General features: G+C 36.9%; 1 protein-coding gene across 13 annotated transcripts in view; it reads right to left on the reverse strand.

Annotated features, from left to right (window-relative positions):
* The window catches only part of MGAT4C (MGAT4 family member C), a 777,011-nt gene that overhangs the window by 116,487 nt on the left and 636,309 nt on the right, over positions 1-24,215 (reverse strand). Inside the window, exon 1 of one of the 13 annotated variants that reach the window (XM_070052671.1) lies at positions 225-2,766. The exons of the other annotated variants lie outside the window; for them this stretch is intronic. The gene's annotated coding sequence lies outside the window, so the exon portion shown is untranslated. Of the gene's footprint in view, positions 1-224; positions 2,767-24,215 lie in introns of those variants that run through there. 13 annotated transcript variants of the gene reach the window in all.

The following is a 24,215-nucleotide window of genomic DNA, read 5'->3' on the forward strand; positions in this document are numbered from 1 at the left end:
TATCTCACAGCCCACTCAAGTACAGCATGCTTTATCAATCTTCATAGTGTCCCTAATTTTAGCCCTCGAGTACAAATAACACATTGATTCAGTGTAGATAGATAACTAGTTTTGCTGTTCTCTGCTTTTATCTCTGTAGTAACCTTAAGTTTTACAGATTTCAATATTAGTCACGGCTAATAAGTCCTTGGCAACCTTGTAGACCTCTAAACATGACAACTTACTCAGAATCGTTCTTGAAACTCCAAGTCACAAATATGTTTGGAGTTTACTTTCAGTAGCATTAGTTAGATCAAGCTTATCTCCATGTTTTGAGAATAATGAGCTTGTGCTTGGGATCCATCTAGATTTTTTCTAAAGTAATTTTCCTAATCTTTATATACAAGAATTATTGTTTTTCTGTTGAGGAACAAAATACAGAGGAAAATACAAATCAATTTGATCACTTGTTGCAATAGCTTTCATGAAAAGTTAAACCTATACCCCCCTTTTTTTCTGTAAAATAATCACATGAAGTGACAAATGGAATTAGCCACAAAAAATGAAAAAATATTTAAAGTTGATGTGCCCACACAAGGAATTCTAATTCTTGATCTAATTATTATATTTTATAAGAGAAAAATATTGATTTAGAAATTTCTTAAATGGGGCTGGCGCTGTGGCTTGTGTGGCTAATCCTCTGCCTGCAGTGCCAGCATCCCATATGGGCACCGGGTTCTAGTCCCAGTTGCTCCTCTTCCAGTCCAGCTCTCTTCTGTTGCCCGGGAAGGCAGTGGAGGTTGGCCCAAGTGCTTGGGCCCTGCACCCACATGGGAGACTAGGAAGGAGCACCTGGCTCCTGGCTTTGGATCAGTGCAGTGCACCAGCCATAGTGGCCATTTCGGGGGGTGAACCAATGGAAGGAAGACCTTTCTCTCTTTCTCTCTCACTGTCTGTCAAAAAAAAAAAAAAAAGAAATTTCTTAAAAAACACACTGATGGGCAGGAATTTTACCTAGTTCTTAAGACGTTGGTTAATACATCTGAGTCTCCAGTTGGAGTGCCTGGGTTAAATGCCCAAATTAGGCTACTGACTCTAGGTCCCTGCTAATGAAGCTCCTGGGGGCAGTAGATTACAGCTCAATTAATTGGGTTCCTGTCATATAAATGGGAGATCTGGATTGAGTTCAACTTGGTCCAGCCTTGGCCATTGTGGGCCTTTGGGGAAATGAACTCATGGATGGGAGCCATCTCTCTCTGTTTCTGTCTCTTTGCTTCTCAAATAAATAAAAATTAAGTGGTGGGTGTTTGATATAGCAGTTGTGATGTCCACATCCCTCATATCAGAGCATTTGTGTCTGAGGCTCCCAATTCTATCTTCCAGCTAATGCACACCCTGAGAGGCAGCAGATAATAGTTCAAGTACTTGAGTCTTTGACACCCGTGTCATCAATTTCAGTCTCTCACCTTTGGCCTGGCTCAGATCTGGCTGATGTAGGCATTTGGGGAGTGGGTCAGTGAACAGGGGCTCCCTCCCTGCCTTTGCTCTTTCTCTTTCTATCTCTAAAATAATAAGTAAAAAGTAAAAAAAAATTAGAGGAAAGAAAATAGCAAATTTATCAGAAAAGAAAGAATAAAAGCAGTAGCCTTGAATAACAGCTACTTCCTAAGAATTGAGTCAATGAGGCAGAAACACAAAACTTCAATGTGTAATTGCTGCAATTTCTTAACATGAATATTGTGATGGATTATTAACCATATCTCCCACCACCCCGCTGGCTCCAGTTATTAACATTATTGTGAGGATCCTCTGGATATTTCTGTTTTATATGAAACATTGATGCATTTTGATATTACTAGGAAAATGCAAAAGAAGGTAAAGCGTAAAATGGCTAATCAAACAGGAGAAATTGAACCATAAATGACAGTATCTAGAGAATATTAGACCTTGTCTTGAAATGACTGTTAGTCTCGTGAAAATAACAAACAGCAAACGCAAGGAAACACTGAGTGATTGAAACTCACTGCTTTATAATACTTCTTTTATTTTTTGCTATTCCACTGACAAGTTACTTAAACATAGAATTGCAGAAGAAAATAAAATGATGTTCCTTGACACAAAAGTATGTCCGTGTATGTCTCTTGACTTGATGGAGAGCCCTTGAAGTGTATCATAATATCCCGATGCTACCACTGAAGCATCGCATAACCTGCAAGTGCCTGCCTCTGGCATTCTCCAGACAGGCAAAGACATTATGAGAGGAAGCCAGCCTTCCCTTTATCTAATAACAGCTCCCAAGAGAGAGTCCCAAAGGTACTGAGGCGTGCTCACTAGTGTCACAGGAAGAATTAGAAATGGTCTTTTCTTTTTTAACTCCATCGTCTGATGCAAAAAATTAGTTTTCTTTTTCTTTTCACCCTAGGTAAACCTTGGTTCCTCAGCCTCCTCTGATATATATGGTAGGATGAAAATACCTTCAAAAGTGTCAGTGAAGTTTTTTTTTTTTTTTTATTATCATTGCAAGCCATAATTGTCTCAAATAACCACATGTATACCTCATGCTCCCTAAGAAAATCAGTGATGATAAGCTACAGAAAATAAGTATTTAAATTGCCAGTTAAAGTGCAGAAGCAAACACCACAATTTTGCACATTCCACTACATACATGTTTGATTAGATAATAATACTTATTGTGCTTGGAAGTTGCATAAGTCATCATTGGCCTATTATTTTATTTATACTTAAACTGAGGTTAAGGGAGAATTTGTGATTAAATTTCACAGGGTAACCCTATAATAATTGATAAAAATATGAAAAAGGCTAAACTATTATATTATTCACATTGGAGATTTGTAACACAATACATGTACCCTAGAAGAATTTAAGCATTAACTTATATGGACTTATTTTAACCAAGTCCCAAGTTAATTTTGGTTTTCATTTCCTTTTGGGTGACAAAAGTACTCTCCATTTAACATTTAACCTTGATTGTTATTCTCAGGGAGGTAGACCGATCTTCTCTGCATCAATGTATTTACCTTGAATTTTAAGTGTCTACAGTGTGTGGCATCTAACAGGTTATGAAAAGAACTCATCATCTAGGAGACAAAGGATTATCCCTTTAACTCAACATTTAGAGCCCTTTCTCTCTTCCTCTGTCTCTTTCTCTCTTATTCTGTTAATTTCTTGGAACACTTGCACTACGCATGCTTTCCTCTATAATGTAAGAAAGAAATGAAGATGTTCTCTTTTTGAAAGTAACCTGAATTCTCTTCTGCTCCCCTTCAAAACCTTTCTTTTTCTATTATTAAATCAGCTTTTTCCTCTCTTAGCATGTCCTTGTCCACTGACATTTTCTACTCTGGTATTGCAAAATGAGAGTTCTTATATTTTTTTTCATAGTTTGTTTGACTTCCTTGATTCTGCTTAAGCAAAACTTTTCTTTACTCAGGATTCTATTTATTTCTTTGTCAAGTTCTTTCCGCAACATCTTTTCCTCTATGATTGACACCTGAAGATTTCCAAAGACACTCCTCTCTCTGTATCATTCCAATTTTTAGTATAAGTGCTGCCGAAGCGAGCACAACACTCTTCTCTCAATATCCATTTTTCTATATCTCTCAAATATATTTTGTACAATTGACCATATAGAAAAAAAAACATAGATCCATTTAAATTTTTCATGACTCTTTAATCAATTTGGACGACTCTATTATATGAATACCTTCTCTGTGTAATTTAAGTTAAATACAAACACCACTAGCAAGGGACTTAGAGTTTGTGGATTATACTCAATAAAAGACATTACACATTTTATAGTGTCAATAATTCTTGGTGCAGTGAGCTGAATCTCTGGCAACCTTGGATATGGTTGGATACCATCCAATTCTTAAATTCAGTCCTCCAACAATTTCTACAGTGCAACTCTTTTCTTCATAGAACCATTATTCTATAATCCCTTTTTAATGGATTTCACGAATGTATCTCCATCGCCATCCCTTAATCCATCTCAGACGGTATCCCTTTTACTATCAAAAAGTAGTGTCTAAATGTTGATGATATTTTTATTTATATCAGTGTTATGTATCTGTATCAACATTTCATGCAAGGCAGAGTTTCAACTCTATTAAGATATCTTGTAATATATTCCAAATGTTCCAATTCTGTCTAAAAATATCACATATGTGATTTGTTTTTCCAAGTCCAGCTATTACTTCATACAGACTCTCATAATTCATTTCCTGAAATAATGTGATATTTATTTTAAGATTTAACTTTACATGTTTTGATATATAGTAATTTACATGAATCATTCAACACTAAAGTAGTGCAAAATGGTGTATCAAGTATATTTTTTCCTTCATTGTTTCCTAGCTACTGACGTTCTTCCCTAAATACAACCACTTTTATTTCTAAAATTATTCCATGCTTAGAGTTTGCAAATAAGCATATATTAACTTTTATTTGCTTTTAAAAAACATTGTTATATCACACATATCACTCTGCCATTTTTCTTTTTTTTAACTTTTATTTAATGAATATAAATTTCCAAAGTACGATTTATGGATTACAATGGCTTCCCCCACATACCGTCCCTCCCACCCACTACCCTCCCCTTTCCCACTCCCTCTCCCCTTCCATTCACATCAAGATTCATTTTCAATTATCTTAATATACAGAAGATCAGCTTAGTTTACATTAAGTAAGGATTTCAACAGTTTGCTCCCACACAGAAACATAAAGTGAAAAATAATAGATGATTTTTTTTTAAATGATGATGAAATCAGATCAGACCTATTGTCATGTTTAATCCCAGTGAAAGTCAAGTTGGGAGTTGATAATTTTTTTTTTTTTTACAGAGGATCAGTTTAGTATACATTAAGTAAAGATTTCAACTGCTTGCACCCCCATAGAAACACAAAGTGAAATATATTGTTTGAGTACTCGTTATAGCATTAAATCTCAATACACAGCACATTAAGGACAGAGCTCCTACATGAGGAGTAAGTGCACAGTGACTCCTGTTGTTGACTTTACCAATTGACACTCCTGTCTATGGCATCAGTAGTCTCCCTATGCTCCAGTCATGAGTTTCCAAGGCTATGGAAGCCCTCTGAGTTCTCCGATTCTTATCTTGTTTAGACAAGGTCATAGTCAAAGTGGAGGTTCTCTCCTCCCTTCAGAGAAAGGTACCTCCTTCTTTGAAGACCTGTTCTTTCCACTGGGATCTCACTCACAGAGATCTTTTGCCAGAGTGTCTTGGCTTTCCATGCCTGAAATACTCTCATGGGCTTTTCAGCCAGATCCGAATGCCTTTAGGGCTGATTCTGAGGCCAGAGTGCTATTTAGGACATCTGCCATTCTATGAGTCTGCTGAGTATCTCACTTCCCATGTTGGATCACTCTCCCCTTTATTTATTCCATCGGTTAGTGTTAGCAGGTACTAGACTTGTTTATGTGCTCCCTTTGACTCTTAGTCCTTTCATTATGATCAATTGTGAACTGAAATTGATCACTTGGAATAGTGAGATGGCATTGGTACATGCCACCCTGATGGGATTGAATTGGAATCCCCTGTTATGTTTTTAACTCTACCATTTGGGGCAAGTCAGCTTGAGCATGTCCCAAATTATACATCTCTTCCCTCTCTTATTCCCACTCTTATGTTTAACAGGGATCACATTTCAGTTAATTTTTAACACTTAAGAATAACTGTGTATTAATTACAGAATTAAACCAGTCATATTAAGTAGAACAGACAAAACAACTACTAAGAGGGATAATGTATTAAGTTGTTCATTAACAGTCAGGGCTATGCTGATCAAGTCACCGTTTCTCATAGTGTCCATTTCACTTCAGGAGGTTTCCTTTTTGGTGTTCAGTCAGTTGTCACTGATCAGGGAGAACATATGGTATTTGTCCCTTTGGGACTGGCTTATTTCACTCAGCATGATGTGTTCCAGATTCCTCCATTTCATTGCAAATGACTGGATTTCGTTGTTTCTTACTGCGGTATAGTATTCTAAAGAGTACATATCCCATAATTTCTTTATCCAGTCTACCGTTGATGGGCATTTAGGTTGGTTCCAGGTCTTAGCTATTGTGAATTGAGCTGCAATAAACATTAGGCTGCAGACCGCTTTTTTGTTTGCCAATTTAAATTCCTTTGGGTAAATTCCAAGGAGTGGGATGGCTGGGTCGAACGGTAGGGTTATCTTCAGGTTTCTGAGGTATCTCCAGACTGACTTCCAAAGTGGCTTGACCAGTTTGCATTCCCACCAACAGTGGGTTAGTGTCCCTTTTTCCCCACATCCTCGCCAGCATCTGTTGTTGGTAGATTTCTGAATGTGAGCCATTCTAACCGGGGTGAGGTGAAACCTCATTGTGGTTTTGATTTGTATTTCCCTGATTGCTAATGACCTTGAACATTTTTTCATGTGCCTGTTGGCCATTTGGATTTCCTCTTTTGAAAAATGTCTATTGAGGTCCTTGGCCCATCTCTTAATTGGGTTGTTGGTTTTGTTTTTGTGGAGTTTCTTTATCTCTTTGTAGATTCTGGTTATTAACCCTTTATCTGTTGCATAGTTTGCAAATATTTTTTCCCATTCTGTCGGTTGTCTCTTCACTCTCCTGTTTCTTTTGCAGTACAGAAACTTCTCAATTTGATGCAATCCCAATAGTTAATTTTGGCTTTGACTGCCTGTGCCTCCCGGGTCTTTTCCAGAAATTCTTTGCCTGTGCCAATATCTTGAAGGGTTTCTCCAATGTTCTCTAATAACTTGATGGTGTCAGGTCGTAGATTTAGGTCTTTAATCCATGTTGAGTGGATTTTTGTGTAAGGTGTAAGGTAGGGGTCTTGCTTCATGATTCTGCATGTGGAAATCCAGTTTTCCCAGCACCATTTATTGAATAGACTGTCCTTGCTCCAGGAGTTGGTTTTAGATCCTTGATCAAATATAAGTTGGCTGTAGATGTTTGGGTTGATTTCTGGTGTTTCAATTCTGTTCCATTGGTCTATCCATCTGTTTCTGTACCAGTACCATGCTGTTTTGATTACAACTGCCCTGTAGTATGTCCTGAAATCTGGTATTGTGATGCCTCCAGCTTTGTTTTTGTTGTACAAGATTGCTTTAGCTATTCGAGGTCTCTTGTGCCTCCATATAAATTTCAGCACCAATTTTTCCAGATCTGAGAAGAAGGTCTTCGGTATCTTGGTTGGTATTGCATTGAATTTATAAATTGCTTTTGGGAGAATGGACATTTTGATGATATTGATTCTTCCAATCCATGAGCATGGAAGATTTTTCCATTTCTTGGTATCCTCTTCTATTTCTTTATTTAAGGTTTTGTAATTTTCATCGTAGAGATCTTTAACGTCCTTGGTTAAGTTTATTCCAAGGTATTTGATTGTTTTTGTAGCTATTGTGAATGCGATTGATCTTAGAAGTTCTTCCTCAGCCATGGCATTGTCTGTGTATACAAAGGCTGTTGATTTTTGTGCATTGATTTTATACCCTGCTACTTTGCCAAAATCTTCTATGAGTTCCAATAGTCTCTTAGTAGAGTTCTTTGGGTCCCCTAAATAAAGAATCATGTCATCTGCAAAGAGGGATAGTTTGAGTTCTTCCTTCCCAATTTGTATCCCTTTAATTTCTTTTTCTTTCTGCCATTTTTCTTTCACTCAATGCATTGTGGAAATTGTTGGTGGCACTCCATGAGTGAATTGTTCTTCTTCTTCCTTTTTTAAATGCCTTTAATTTCACTGTATAGATGCACTATGCTCCACTTACCAAGAAAACTACTGATGGACCTATAAATTAAATCTTGTGCTTTCATGTTATGATAAATATTTTTCATACATTAATTTGTAAATATATGTTCACAATATTTTTTAGGTTTTCTAGAATAATATAGGTATAATTTAGGTAGATGAAGCCAAATAATTAATCTAGGAATTATCCAATCTAAAATCCCATCAACCACGTTTGAATATACTTGTTTTCAAACATCCTCACTGAGCAAGAGAGCAAAGTTCCTTCTGCTCACAGACAATCTGAGTTACAAAATGTAATCATAGAGTTTTTCTTTTCTTTTGTTTTGTTTTAGGGAATTTATTTAAAAAAATAGATTCTCAGCGTCATAGCAAATATGTGATAATTACTACAACACTATTTTCATTTTTATGTGATATTAATATAGAGAACAGATTTAATACAGTTCATAGATACAATTCTAAGGATATAATACTTCTCTTCCTCTGTCCATGCCTTCTTCCTTCCTCCTTTCCTTCCACTATTTCTCTTTTTCTTTCTCTCTTTTTCTTTTTCAACCTTTGAGATAACACATTTTTAATTTACATTACAGCCAAAGGCTTAATGCTCACTAAAAAAAGAGTTCAACAGAGGCTAGTGCTGTCGACCAGCAGGTTAAAGCCTCAGCCTACAGCACCAGCATCCCAAATAGGCTCTGTGTAGAGTCCTGGCTGCTCCGCTTCTGGTACAGTTCCCTGCTAATGTGCCTGGGAAAGAAGCAGAGGATGCCCCAACTTCCTGAGCTCCTGCACCCACATGCAAGACCCAGAAGAAGCTTCTGACTCCTGACTTTGGATTGGCTGAGTTCTGGCCATTGCAGCCATGTTGGTAGTGAATCAGCAGATGGAAGACCTCTTTTTCTCTCTGTTTTTATCTCTCTCTGTAACTCTGTCTTTCAAATAAATAAAATAAATCTAAAAAAAGAGTTCAAAAAGTAAAAAGTAAAGAGTAAAAAGACCACAGAACAACAGGAATATAGGCAAGGGATACAAACAATAAGCAAGTAAAAATATGTCAAATTCACTCATATAGACCTCATTTAAAAATAACCACATATTAAAACTATAGTAATAAATCTTTGTTTTTTCCAAAAAGAAACTTTTTATCTAATTAGTACAAATTTTATAAATACAACATTAGGATATAATGATACTTCTCACCATACCTGCCATTCCACTTCCATTCTCACGCCATCTCTTTCTCCTATTTCTAGTCCCATCCTCCATTAAGATTCATTTTCAATTAACTTTATACACAGAAGATAAACTCTATACTAAGTAAAGATTTCAACAATTTGCACATACACACACAACACAAAAACTGTTTAAGAATAAGTTTTACAGTTAATTCTCATAGGACAACTCATTGAGGACAGAGGTCCTGCATGGGGGGTAAGTGCACAATGATTCCTATTGTTAATTTAACAAGTAACATTCTAATGTTTGATGTCCGTGATTACCCAAGGCTCTTGACAAGGCTATCGAAGTCTTTTTTGTCCACAATCTTCATCAGTATTTAGACGAGGCCATAAGCAAAGTAGAAGTTCCCTCCTTCCTTCAGAGAAAAATATATCCTTCTTTGAAGGCCCTTTCTTTCTACTGGGGTCTCACTCACAGAGATCCTTCATATAAGACTTTTTTTGTTTTGTTTTGGCACAGTATCTTGGCTTTCCATGCCTGAAATGCTCTCATGGGCTTTGTAGCCAGACCAGAATGCCTTAAGGGCTGATTCTGAGATCAGAGTGCTATTTAGAGTGATTCCCATTCTATGAGTCTGTTGCGTGGACTGCTTCCCATGTTGGAAATTACTCTCCTTTTAATTCTATCATTTGTTATTTTTACCATAATTATGAACCCTTTAACACTTAATCCTATCTATATGATCTATTTAACACTAAGCATGATCACTTTAACACTTAAGAATGCATTTTTTACCACTCAGCTTAACAGGGTTTAGGATCAGAAGGCAAGTTTTTAAATTGTACCCTTAGAGGTAAGTCTGTAGGAATGTATGCAGAACTATACAGCTTTACAGTTGCAAACTTTCTCCTCCCTCTCTTATTCAACTATTATTTTTTACTGGGATCTATTTTCAACTGACTTTATATGCATATGATAAACTCTTTGTTAAGAGTTCAACCAATAGTATTAAGGAAGAAAAAAGGCTATTCCCCAACAGTCAAGATAAGTCATTGCTTCTCAAAGTGTAAATTTCACTTCTAGAGATTAACTATTAGGTGCTCTATTAGTTATCACAAATCAGGGAGAACATACGGTATTTTATTTTTCCTTTAGGGCTGCCTTATTTCACTAAGTATGATGTTTTCCAGACTCATCCATTTTTCTTTTTTTGCAAATGACTGAAAATATTTTTTACCACTGTGTAGTATTCCTTAGAGTACATATCTCAAAATTTCTTTATTCAGTCTTTAGTTGATGGGCATTTAGGTTGATGCCATGTCTTAACTATTGTGAACTGAGCTGCAATAAATATGGGGTGCTGATAATTCTTTCATTTATTTGCTGATTTCATTTCCCTTGGGTAAATTCCAAGGAGTGGGATATATGGGTCATATAGTAGGGCTATATTCAGATATCTGAGGTATCTCCAAATTTTCTTCCTTAGTGGTTTTACCAGTTTACATTCCCACCAACAGTGGATTAGGGTACCTTTTTCCCCACATCCTTGCCACCATTTGTTGTTTGTTGATTTCTGTATGAAAGCCTAGTTTCTAACTGGGGTGAGGTGACATCTCATTGTGGTTTTGTTCTGCATTTCCCTGATGGCTAATGATCTTGAGAATTTTTTCATGTGTCTGTTGGCCATCTGAATTTCCTCTTTTGAAAAATGTTTAAGTCCTTTGCCCATTTCTTAACTGGATTGGTTGTTTTATTATTGTAGGGTTTCTTGATCTCTTTATATATTCTGATTATTAATCCTTTATCATCTGCATAGATTGCAAATAATTTCTCCCATTTTGTTAGTTCCCTCCTCACTTTCCTATTTCTTATGTAGAACAGAAGCTTCTCAATTGATATAATACCATTTATGAATTTTGGCTTTTATTGCCTGTGCCTATGAGATCTCTTCCAAAAACTCTGGCTGTGCCAATATATTGAAGGATTTCTCCAATGCTTTATAATACTTGATGGTATCAGGTCATATAGTTAGGTCTTTAATTATTTTGAGTAGATTTTTGTGTAATGTGTAAGTTAGGGGTCCTGCTTCATATTTCTGCATGTGGAAATCCAGTTTTCCAAGCACCATTTGTTGAAGAGGCTGCCCTTGCTCCAGGGATTGTTTTTTGCTCCTTGTTCAAATATACGTTGGTTGTAGATGCTTGAATTGATTTCTGGCATTTTTATTCTGTTCCATTGGTCTATCCTTCTGTTTTTGTATCAGTACCAGGCTGTTTTGATTATAACTTCCTTGCAGTATTCTCAAAATCTGGTATTCTGTTGCCCCCAGCTTTGTTTTTGTTGTATAAGATTGCTTAACTATTCAAGGTCTCCTGTGTTTCCATATGAATTTAGGCATTTAGGTATTGCCTTGAATCTGTAAATTGCTTTCAGAAGAATGGACATTTTGATTACACTGTTTCTTCCAATCCATAAAAATTGAAGTTTTTTTTTCCAATTTTTGGTATCATCATCTATTTTTTTCTTTAATTTTATGTAATTTTGATCATAGAAATCTTTGACCTCTGTGATTAAATTTATTCTAAGATATTTGATTATTTTTATAGCTATTCTGAATGCGATTATCTGAAAAGTTCTTTCTGTGCCAAGGAATTGTCTATGAATAAAGCCTGTTGTTTTTTGTGCAATGATTTTATATCCTGGTACTTTACCAAACTCTTCTATGAGTCTTTTGTATCTGCTTCATATAGAATCATTTCATCTTAAAATATGGATACTTTGATTTCCTCTTTACCAATTTGAATCCCATTGATTTCTTTTTCTTGCCTAATGGCTCTGGCTAAAGTTTCCAGGAGTATATTGAATAGCATTGGTGAGAGTGGGCATCCTTATCTAGTTCTGGATCTTGTGGGAATGCTTCCAACTTTTCCCCATTCAATAGGATGCTGGCTGTGGGTCTGTCTTAAATTGCCTTGATTATGTTGGGGAATGTTCCTTCACTTTAATGCCTAAACCTGGGAAAGGCGCAACAGAGAAAGAGAACTATGGACCAATTTCCCTGATGAACATAAACATAAAAATCCTCAACAAAATTCTGGCCAATCAAATCCAATAATACATCAGAAAGATCATTCACCCAGACCAAGTGGGATTTATCCTTGGTATGAAGGGATGGCTCAACATTCACAAATAAATCAATGTGATACATCACTTTAACAAATTGAAGAACAATAACGATATGATTATCCCAATAGATGTAGGGAAAGTATTTGATAAAATAGAATATCCTTTCATGACAAAAACTTCCAGCAAAATGGGTATAGAAAGAATATTCCTAACATAATCAAGGCAGTATATGTCAAACCCACGGCCAGCATACTCTTGAATAGGGAAAAGCTGGTAGCATTCCTCCTAAGATCCAGAATCAGAAAAGGATGTCCACTCTCACTATTGCTATTCAATATAGTCCTGCAGATTTTAGCCAGAACCATTAGACAAGAAAAAAAATCAGTGACACAAATTTAAAGGAGGATGTCAAACTATCTTTATTTGCAGACGACTTGATCCTATATATAGGGGATCTAAAAGACTCCAATGAGAGACTTTTGGTACAAATAAAAGAGTTTGGGAAAGTGATAGGATATAAAATTAAAACACAAAAATCAATAACCTTTGTATACACAATATCACAGCTGAGAAAGAACTTTTAAGATGAGTACCATTCAAGATAGCTACAAAAAGAACAAAATACCTTGGAATAAATTTAACCAAGAATATCAAAGATCCCTATGATGAAAATTACAAAACACTAAAGGAATAAATAGAAGAAAAGATTAAAAAATGGGAAAACCTTCTATTTCATGGATTGGAAGAATCAACATCATTAAAATGTTGATATTATCAAAAGCAATTTACAGATTCAATGCAATCCCAATCAAAATACCAAAGACTTTCTTCACAGATCTTGAGAAAGTTACGCTAAAATTCATTTGGAAACACAATAGACCCCAAATAGCTAAAGCAATTTTATACAACAAAATCAAAGCCAGATGCATCACAATACCTGATTTCAAGTTGTACTACAGGACAGTTTTAATCAAAACAGCCTAATACTGGCACAAAAAACAGACTTGTAGACCAACGAAACAGAATAGAAACTTCAGAAATCAATCTAATCATCTACAGCCAACTTATCTTTGATGAAGGAGCAAGAACAGTCTCTTTAACAAATGATACTGGGGAAACTGGATATCCACTTGCAGAAGTATGAAACTAGACCCCTATCTTATACTGTACACAAAAAATCCACTCAAAATGGATCAAAGATCTAAATGTATGACCCAATACCATCAAATCATTAGAGAACATGAAGGAAACACTACACAACAGTGGCATAGGCAAACACTTCTTGGAAAACACCATAGAAGCACAGGCAATCAAATCCAAAATTGACAAATGGGATTACATCAAGATGAGAAGCTTCTGCACTACAAAAGAAACACTCATCAGAGTGCAGAGAAAACTGACAGAATGAGGAAATATTTGCAAACCTTGCAATTGATAAAGGGTTAACATCCGGAATCTACAAAGAGTCAAGAAATTCAATAACAAAACACACAATCCAGTGAAGAAATGGGCAAAGTACTTGAACAGGCTTTTTTCAAGAGAAGAATTTCAAATGGCCAACAAAGACTCTTAAAAATGCTAAGGATTGGGGCCGGTGCTGTGGTGCAGCGGGTTAATGCTCTTGCCTGAAGCACCAGCATTCCATATGGGTGCCGCTTCGAGACCCAGCTGCTCCACTTCCAATCCAGCTCTCTGCTATGGCCTGGGAAAGCAGTAGAAGATGGCCCAAGTCCTTGGGCCCTCACACCTTTGTGGGAGACCCGGAAGAAGCTCCTGGTTCCTGGCTTTGGATCTCCACAGCTCTGGCCATTATGGCCATCTGCGGAGTGAACCTGCAGATGGAATACCTCTCTCTCTCTCTTTGCCTCTCCTTCTCTCTGTGTGTAACTCTGACTTTCAAATAAATAATAAATATTTTTTAAAAAAAGAAAGAAAATGCTCAGGATCACTAGCCATCAGGGAAATGTGAATCAAAACAAGTATGTTTTACCTCACTCCAGTTAGAATGGCTCACATACAGAAATGAACAAATGACAAATGCTGGTGAGCATGTAGGGAAAATGTTACCCTAATCTTATGTTGGTGGGAATGTAAATTGGTACAACCACTATGGAAGACATTATGGAGATACCTCACAAATCTGAATATAGACCTAACATCCCAGCAGCCATCCCACTGCTAGGAATTTGCCAAACCAAAAGAAATCAGTATAAGAAAGAGTTACCAGTACTGCCATGTTCATTGCAGCATAAGTCACAATAGCTAAGATATGGAATCAACTCAGATGTCCATCAACTGTAGACTGGATAAAGAAATTATGGTGTGTGTATATATATATATATATATGGAATAATATTCAGCTGTTAAGAAAATGAAATCCTGTCTTTTGCAGTAAGATAGTGCCAACTGGAAACCATTATACTTTGTGAAATAAGCCAATCCCCAAAAGACAGATATTGTATGTTTTCTCTGATCCAATGTAACAAATAGAATACCTGAAATGTAATGTATTGGAGTGAAACAGAAATTTTTAGAATAGATGATTGTTTACAGTCCTTGTCTCTTCCATTGAGGAGCAATGTTTTCTTTTGCTTGTTTTCTTTCTCTTCATATTATTTTTTAAACTTACTTAGAGCAGGGTTAACTATTTGATCATTATGTATACTGTAAATGGATCACTGTAGAAATTAAGAATGGGTATCTGAGAGGGAGGGTGAGGGAGGGTTGGAGCATGGGCAGGAGGGAGGATGGGCAGAGGGAAGTCCCATTATGTTCCTAATTCTGTATATATGAAAAATATGAAATTTGTATAACAAATAAATTTTTTAGAAGGGAAATGAAAAAAGATTATTTAAAAAATGTTCAATGAATGTAATGAGAAACAGGAAAATAATTTGTTGATATAACAAAATTTAAATATGAAATAAATAATGAAAATAAAGAACATGTGAATTATGAAAGAACAGACACATTAAATGGGTAATGCAACGTGTAAAAAATTGAAGGCAAGGGAAAAGGTTCTGAAATCACACCAGTTAAGAAAATCTTGAGGAGCTGGTGCTGTGGTGTAGTGGGTAAAGATGCCGCCTGCAGTGCCGACATCCCATTTGAGTGCCCTTTCATGTCCTGGCTGCTCTACTTCCCATCCAGCTCTCTGTTATGGTCTGGGATAGCAGCAGAGGATGGCCCAAGTCCTTGTGTGAGAGACTCAGAAAACCCTCCAGGCTCCTGGCTTCTGATAGGCCCCGCTCTGGCTGTTGCAGCCATTTTGGAGTGAACCAGCAGATGTAAGATCTCTCTCTGTCTCTCTCTCTCTCACCATCTCTCTCTCTCTCTCTCTCTCTCTGCCTTTGCCTCTGCCTCTCTGTGACTCTGCCTTTCAAATGAATAAGTAAATCTTTAAAAAGACAGACTCGAGTATTAGCTCACAAAAAAGAACTGTGATATCAGCATACCACGGCTTATTATGTTCAAAAAATTGAGAGTCAGTAAATAGAATATTTTAAAGCAGTCTGAAATGTTTGGAAGGAAGTGAGTATGCAACATAAATAACTCTGAGTTGAAAGTAAACAAGCTTGACAATGACTGTGTTATATCTTTATATATATATGAAGTATGCATTTACTAGTATGGTCAATGTGATTATATATATAAGTATGTCTTCTGCACTGTTAAATATTTTACATACCATTTAAAAATATCTAAATATATCATACATCTGAAATGAAGCTATTAACCCATTGGCAGATATCCTAATCTTTTTCATTTACTTTACAAAATGTTGAATTTTTACACAGTCTTCTGCTGTGCTGAATTTTACAAAGATAAAATTTTCTTCAGTATGAAATTTATAATTATCTATCACCTTCCTATTTTTCCTGTCTTATGAGAATGAGCTCTTGTAATTTGTGGTTATTATCAATTGCTTTGTTTTGTACCATGCTATGCAGTTTTTCCCTGTAAAAAGTGGCAGGGATTTTATTCTTCTTATACTCATTTAGTTCACTGCCTCTGAATCTTTCAAACTTCTCTTGTACATTAGGCTATTGATTAAAGAACCAACTCTTTCCCTAGAAAGAGACAAGAAATGCCTGATACCTGCTCGTTGGCACATTACTCATTTAGCAAAAACTGATGGAAGAGAATGTAAACTGTATCTCTAATATCTATTCTCCCCTATTTCCTTAGCTTCAGAATTCCAGCTTAGGGAAGTAGTGGCACAGGGACCATAGTGGATTATGTAGGCTGTTGCATATACTTATGTTTTGACTAATGCGATATAAGTGGATGTTTTTGGGTACAGTTTGGGAACAAATTCTTTAAAGAGACTTGACAGTTCACAGTTGTTCTGTTAGCATGGGAATGATGCCTAGAATTCCAGCACAAACCTTGGCAGGGTGAGGGGAAATATTCTTTCAAGTGGATGGAGGGGAATGAAAATCCCTTATGTACAAACTTTAGGGATGGTGTTTGAAGAGGTCTGAAGAGGATTTGACTCCCCAAACACATGCAGGCATTTAAACGCTGAGTTTCATGCAGTTAATGCATGGATGAATGTCAGTATGCTGAGGTTAGAAACTTGTCCTAATTATGGTGTCATGGAGGTGAGGCTAGTGGAAGGTGTTTAGGTCACTGGGGATTGGTCCTTGGAAGGTAGTACTCTCAAGAGGGTTGCTTATATGTCACATGCACTTCCTGTGCCTCCTTTGCTCCCTGGCTCACCTTATGATCATTCCTCCCCATGCGCTGCATCGCTGATGGCCTCTACCTGATGCAAAACTGATGGAGTCACCTGCCCTGGCACTGAGAATCTCCAAACTCTAAGCCCAAATGACCTTTCTTCCCCTTAAGTCATTCCTCTCAGGAATTTTAGTTAAAGTCATGAAATTCTGATGAATACAAACTAATATCTGTAAAATCAAATGAAATAATTTCCTCTGATATAGTTCTGAATAAAATTTTAGTTAATTTTGTCATCTTTTGATTTTGAAAGAATGCATTTTAATTGCTTTTTATAATTATGTACAATATTTATTTGGTTCCAAAATCTTAGATGGCATTCTAGTCCTTTAAACCTATTTCTTCTTATTGCTAACTATTTTTAGAACTGTTTACAGACAGAAAAGGATTATTCAGGAAAGACTGCATTTTGTTCTAGGGATTACCTCTATGTAGAACAATGCTTTAGTGACTATTTTGGGGGTCTACTTTCTGTTTTATCTCCATAAAACAATTTTTAAATTAGTTAATAATTAGCCTGTGCTCCCTCTCCATGTCTTGTAATTGATAGTAATATACTCCTAGTCAATTCCTTTAAGTATTAAACATATTCTATTTTTCTTCTTAAGAATGTTTATTTATTTATTTATTTGAGTCACAGGGAGAAAAACAGAGGACAAAGAGCAATCTTTCCATTGCTCTTTCATTCATTGCTTGCAACAGTGGAGAGTTGGGGCAATTTGAAGCCAAAAACCTGGAACTTATTGGGTTATTTATGTGTGTGGCAAGATCCCAAGTAGTTGGACCATCGTCTGCTGCCTCCAGGCTGTGCTATGTCACAAAGCCAGATTGGAAGTGGATCCAGGACATGAGCCCTCTGATAAAAAACACCAGTGTCCAAAGCAGTGCATTCATTCACTGTTGTGCCAAACACAAGCCTCTACTTTTGTTATATTAATCTCATCCTGTGAATTCACAAATTTTTAAAAAGATATATGTATTTGTTTGTTTGAAAGAGAGAGAGAGGAACACAGAGAGATCTTCCATCCACTGGGCCAGGTCAAAGCCAGGAGTCTGGAATTCCATCTGAGTCTTTCACATGTGCGGTAGGGGCTCAAGCACTTGGACCATTTTCCATTGCCTTCTCAGAAGCATTAGGAGGGAGCTGGATTGGAAATGGAGCAGCTGGGACTCCAACTGACTCTCTGATATGTATGGGATGCAGGCATCACAGTGGCAGCTCAATTGGCTATGCTACAATATAGGCCTCTCTTTCAATTTCTATTTTAATTTACTTTGAGAGAGAGAAAGAAAAAAAGAGAGAGAGGGAGAAACAGAAACAAACTCCATTATTTGGTGGTTCATTTCCCAAATGCTCCCAACACCTAGGGTTGAACAAGGGCTGGAGCCCAGAATTGAGAGCAGAATCCAGTTCCCTCCTTGGGTTATAGGAGTCCAGTTCAGCCATAACTACTGTTTTCCAGGGTTGCAATTAGTAGGAGTCTAGAGTGAGTAACAGAGCTGAGACCTGAACCCATGTATTCCAATATGTGAAATGGACACTCTATCTACTAGGTTAAATTCATACAATTCCTCCTGTGATTCCATATCATGTATCAATTTCTTTACTATTTAAATCCTTAGAAACGTATACTTTTCTGCTGCTGTTGGGGTGTATTGTGCCCCACACTCTCTTTACTTTGTAGAAACATCATAGGAAATTTGACTAAAATATGATCCTAGTATTCCAGGCCCCGTTTAGAATGGATTCTTCTTAAATTCCAAATGATATCTTTATAATTGGTTCTCAGTATCTACAGTCATCTATATAAAATGCTGATTCCCCAGCCTTCCCAGGCTCTTTATTTATTTGACTTTGCAGTTTCTTAGAATAAGGTCATTTTTGATACTTCTCTCTGTGTGTGTGCATGTGTGTGTGTATTACATATATCTATACTCTTAAGATCATGTGTTCATGGGGCATAGATTCATGCATTAGCCCTATAAAATCAAACTGTGGACTTCCGTCCGATTTCAACTACACTATTTATCTTCAACTGAATTGTTCAGAAAGAACCATGGTATTAGAATTTCATACACCAAATTGTTTTGCCATCCAATAAGTCCTAAGCCAAAAGTCTCTTGTTATAGATAATATTATAGTTTATTATGTAAATATTTAATTAAGTGTGTATTGAACATTTTAGAGATAGGAGCAAAGTGGGAAGGACAGAAAATAATCTGACTAGATTGGTCGCCTCTTTGTGAATACCCCACCACGCTGACTTTAGAACGGCAACACATTGTCATCCTGGAAACTAAGATAAAATGCAGACTAATTTTCTGTTATCTGCAGCCTCTCTAAATCTTACCCTTTTCAACATCATAGAGCAAGGGATTTCAGTATTTTATTATTTCGCTTGTCAGAGATGGTTATGACATGAAAACATTGAACATGCAAATATTGGTTGATTTCCACTGAGATACAGACTGAAAGTTACAATAGGAATATATTGTATATGAGGGTACTTCAAAAACCTCAAGGAGAAATTTACTTAAAAGAAAACTTCCTTTTGGTATGATTTTTTTAAATCCGTACATAGTTGTTTCTGTAATGCTCAAATTTAAGAAATTGTTTGAAGGCCCCTTATATGTCTAGGACATGTCACTTGCTATGGATCCATGTATTTTATTCAATGGATCAGAGATATTTAGTATTAAATCAGGACAGAAAAAATATATATGCATTTAAAACAAGCCAATTACTTCCACTATTTTTTTAACTTTCATTTAATGAATATAAATTTCCAAAGTACGATTTATGGATTACAATGGCTTCCCCCACATACCGTCCCTCCCACCCACTACCCTCCCCTTTCCCACTCCCTCTCCCCTTCCATTCACATCAAGATTCATTTTCGATTATCTTAATATACAGAAGATCAGCTTAGTATACATTAAGTAAGGATTTCAACAGTTTGCTCCCACACAGAAACATAAAGTGAAAAATAATAGATGATTTTTTTAAATGATGATGAAATCAGATCAGACCTATTGTCATGTAAAATCCCAGTGAGAGTCAAGTTGGGAGTTGATAATTTCTTTTTTTTTTTTTTTTTTTTTTTTTACAGAGGATCAGTTTAGTATACATTAAGTAAAGATTTCAACAGTTTGCACCCCCATAGAAACACAAAGTGAAATATACTGTTTGAGTACTCGTTATAGCATTAAATCTCAATACACAGCACATTAAGGACAGAGATCCTACATGAGGAGTAAGTGCACAGTGACTCCTGTTGTTGACTTTACCAATTGACACTCCTGTCTATGGCATCAGTAGTCTCCCTATGCTCCAGTCATGAGTTTCCAAGGCTATGGAAGCCCTCTGAGTTCTCCGATTCTTATCTTGTTTAGACAAGGTCATAGTCAAAGTGGAGGAGAGAACCTACTTCCACTATTAAGAGTAATTTCATGAGAAATTTTATTCATATGTAGTCACTACAACAACAGAAAACACCAGGTACCTTTTATATAAGAAATATACTCTAATAGTACACTGCTGGCACTTTTTAATTTTTCATATTTAAAAATTTTTTTTTTTACTTTTCAACCAGCTACTGTCTCATTTCCAAGATAATTCTAAGTAGAATTCTGATAGAATGTAGTTCAGCAATCTGTCATTTGACACATCCTAATGGAAGAAACACCAAATCTTACATGTAGTTTCAGTTAATAGACTTTTTCCACACTTTTCAAATGTCTGTATTTATAAAATCATTTCATAATAGAATTTCTAATGCTGAAGTCACATGGTGTATAACACATAAACTGGAATTTACAATCTACTAAGACATGAAAATATCCTTATGAAATAATTAAAATAACCTCGTTTATTTTTCTCCATTTGTTTACATGGGCCTTCATAGGGTTTCCATTTCTATATTTTAATACTTGGGCTTTGAGTATTGGAGTGTTGAATTTTCAAAATAATGTAATTTTGTTCTTTCATTGATATCAGTATGAGTCTGTCTAAAATGATTTGACCACATACTAAGGGGAGAATTTTGATGCAACTACTTGGAAGCTGACATTAAGTTGGAACCACTGGGTCATGTATGATTGAGGGCCAATGGATGTTCTGGCTCGCTCGTATATTGTCTTCATTTTGTGCTCTGTTTAACTGAGTTTTTTTGGCTTCCACACTATGTGACTAGCCAGAAGGCAAGGACTACATATTACAGGCTTTCTGTAATCCTACTGTTTCTGTTACATTTTCAGGTGATATTTTAATTACTCTTCCTTTTTTTATTACCTGTCCATGGTCACCAATTTCTCCACAACTAACAGATCTTTTAAAATATAAATGGAATTTACACACAAACTGCAAAATGTGTGTGTGTGTGTTATATATATATAATATATATACACATCTATATACATATATAACATCTTGCTGCTTTTTGCATTATATATATATCAATTCTACTCTTCTGAATAGCTGAAAATTATTTCACATATTTTTGTGAAATGTAACTAACATTTATAATATAATGGGAGACTAATATTTTTTCAAATCAATAGCAATTCCTATAATTTAACATTTTTATAGAAAAGTCATGCACACTCATGTCAAGAAAATGCAAATACTAAAATATTTTATTCAACAGATAAATTTTCTTCTTATCTAAAACTATTTCTGAAACGGATTAGAATTTATTTAAATTCTATCCTTTTAAAGTATCATTAAATTATATTTTATATAAGGATGTATACCTGAATTCCCTATTTTTAAATATTTTCTTTATTTGTGTCACTAGTCCATTTATTCAGTTCATGTTATATGTCACAAAATATTTTTATGTTGTGCTTAGAAAAATGTATAGAACATGCCAACATCCACAAGAAAATAGTATTTTGCCATCTCATGATCTTTATTTTATGTCTGTAAAATATCAAAATTTTTATATGTTTATTCTTAGCTATTTCATAGTGTGAATCTTACAGGTCTTTTTATTTGAAACTTTTTTTGTCATTCACTTCTAGATTTTTTTTCCATGCTTCTCCGTCCTCTTCTTAAAAACAAAGGTTTATTTAGAAGAGAAGATACAATTAAATTGAATTAAATTGGGCACAGTTTGGTCTATTTCTTCCATTTTTCACATTCTAATTCAGTTGTCTATTATTATTGTTATTATTATTATTATTTATTTGAAAGGAAGGGTGGGAGAGTGGCAGGGCAAAGCTGGGAGACAAGCAACTCCATCCAAGTCTCCTATGTGGGTGTCAGGGACCTAACTACTTGAGTCAACAACTGCTGCCTCCTGTTGCAGTTGATTTCTCAACAATGTTGCAGTGGATTCGTTTCTGAGAGGAGAAGCATGGTGGGGGCAAGAGGCACAGAGTCACCACACAGACTCCGGGAGTCGGATGAAAGCAGACTTGAGGCAAGCAGCCCGCAGACTCGTTTATTTCAGTTAGTACAACAGCTTATATAGCCAAGACCAGCCAATCTGGTCAAGGGGCGGTCTATGCTCCAACCATTCACAGCCTGTTGCCAGGCAGTGTCCAAAGCCATCCAATCACAGCCTGTTGCCAGACAGGCTCTGTTGCCAGGTGGGTTTCAAAGCCATTCCTGAGTAACTGATGCTCGCATGCCAGCGGCCATCTTGGCATGGCCTTCTCATTCCACCATAGCCTCCCAGGGTGCACATCAAGAAGACGGAATTAGAAGCAGAAATAGGACTGAAAACTAGGCCCCAGCATATTGTATTATATATATATTTGTTGTATGTATGTATGTATTTGGCAGGGAGGTGGGGGTGGAAGGGCGAGAGAGAGAGAGAGAGAGAGAGGAGAGAGAGAGAGAGAATATGAAAAAGAGAGAGATCTTCATCTGTTGGTTCATTCCCTAAATGCCTGCAACAGCCAGGCCTGGGCTAGACACAAGCCAAGAGCTGGAATTCCATCCTGGTCTTAATGTTGGTTACAGGGACCCAAATACTTGAGCAATCATCTGCTGACTCCTAGGATGCACATTAGCAGGAAGCTGGAAGCAGGAGTTGGGGTAGGAATCTATACCAACAAGTCTACTACTGGACACAGGTGTCCCAAGCAGAGGCTTAATTTGCTTGTACCACAATATTTGCCCATTGTTTTAGATCATTATTCACTCTCACTCTGTTTTCTTTTTCTTTTCTTTTTCTTTTCTTTTTTTTTTTTTTTTTTTTTTTTTTTTTGACAGGCAGAGTGGACAGTGAGAAAGGTCTTCCTTTGCCGTTGGTTCACCCTCCAAAGGCCTCCGCGGCCGGCGCGCTGCGGCCTGTACACTGCGCTGATCCGATGGCAGGAGCCAGGTGCTTCTTCTGGTCTCCCATGGGGTGCAGGGCCCCCAGCACTTGGGCCATCCTCCACTGCACTCCCTGGCCACAGCAGAGAGCTGGCCTGGAAGAGGGGCAACCGGGAAAGAATCCGGCGCCCCGACCGGGACTAGAACCCGGTGTGCCGGCGCCACAAGGCAGAGGATTAGCCTAATGAGCCGCTGTCGCTCCCCCTCTTCACGGAGGAACGACACTAGACCCTGCGCTGTTCTTTTGTCTGCTCGGCCCTTCCCAGGTTAGCTGCTTGCCTCCTCATTCGTGGAGGAACGACGTCGTCCTGGGTTAGCTGCCGACCCCTCCACCTCCGTGGAAGGGCGATTCCCCCTGCCACTTTCCCGCTTCTGCGGAGGAGCGACACACCGCCGGCCGGTTCTCTCGGGGGCTGCACAGGTGTTCCTTCAGATGATCCCTCAGATGTTCCTGGTGCATGGTGTCTCTCTCCTCCTTTATAGTCCTCTTCCACCAATCCCAACTCTGCTACCCACACGCCAAGCACGCTGCTCTCCTCCAATCAGGAGCAGGATGAGCTCCTGCAGCTTATCAGTCAAATTGGTGAGAGGCAGCTGCATAGAAATTTACTCCTCCCCAGCGCCATATTGTGGGAGAGCAGATGCATAGAATAAGTCTTAATTCCAGTAACTTAGTCTAGTCTCAGTTGCTCCCCACAAGCCGCGGCGCCAGCCTGTTTTCTTTTTCTTTACCTAATTTTCATGCTTTCATCAAGAATTTGAAGTAACATTTCCTTCTAGCAGAATGACTTGGATTTTCTACAACTATTTGTTATTCTTCTGATACTTGCTGCTAAATTATTAAATATAAAGCATTTGAAGTAGATTGTACATGGACATTCAAGGATAGTTATTATCTGTAGACTATTTCCACACAAGACAAAGTCTTCCTCTGCTCCTGCCTCCTCCCTAGAATGCTCTCCTTCCATTTTCATGGTGACACATCCTATACATTTTGTTAATTTTAAATATCCAATGTCATGGCAGTTAGTTTTACACACAAAAATGACTTGCTACTTTTGTCACTCTCTACTATTCGTTGTGAAGGTATATTAA

Source organism: Oryctolagus cuniculus, chromosome 11 (genome assembly GCF_964237555.1).
Source record: "Oryctolagus cuniculus chromosome 11, mOryCun1.1, whole genome shotgun sequence".
Taxonomy (NCBI): Eukaryota; Metazoa; Chordata; class Mammalia; order Lagomorpha; family Leporidae; genus Oryctolagus; species Oryctolagus cuniculus.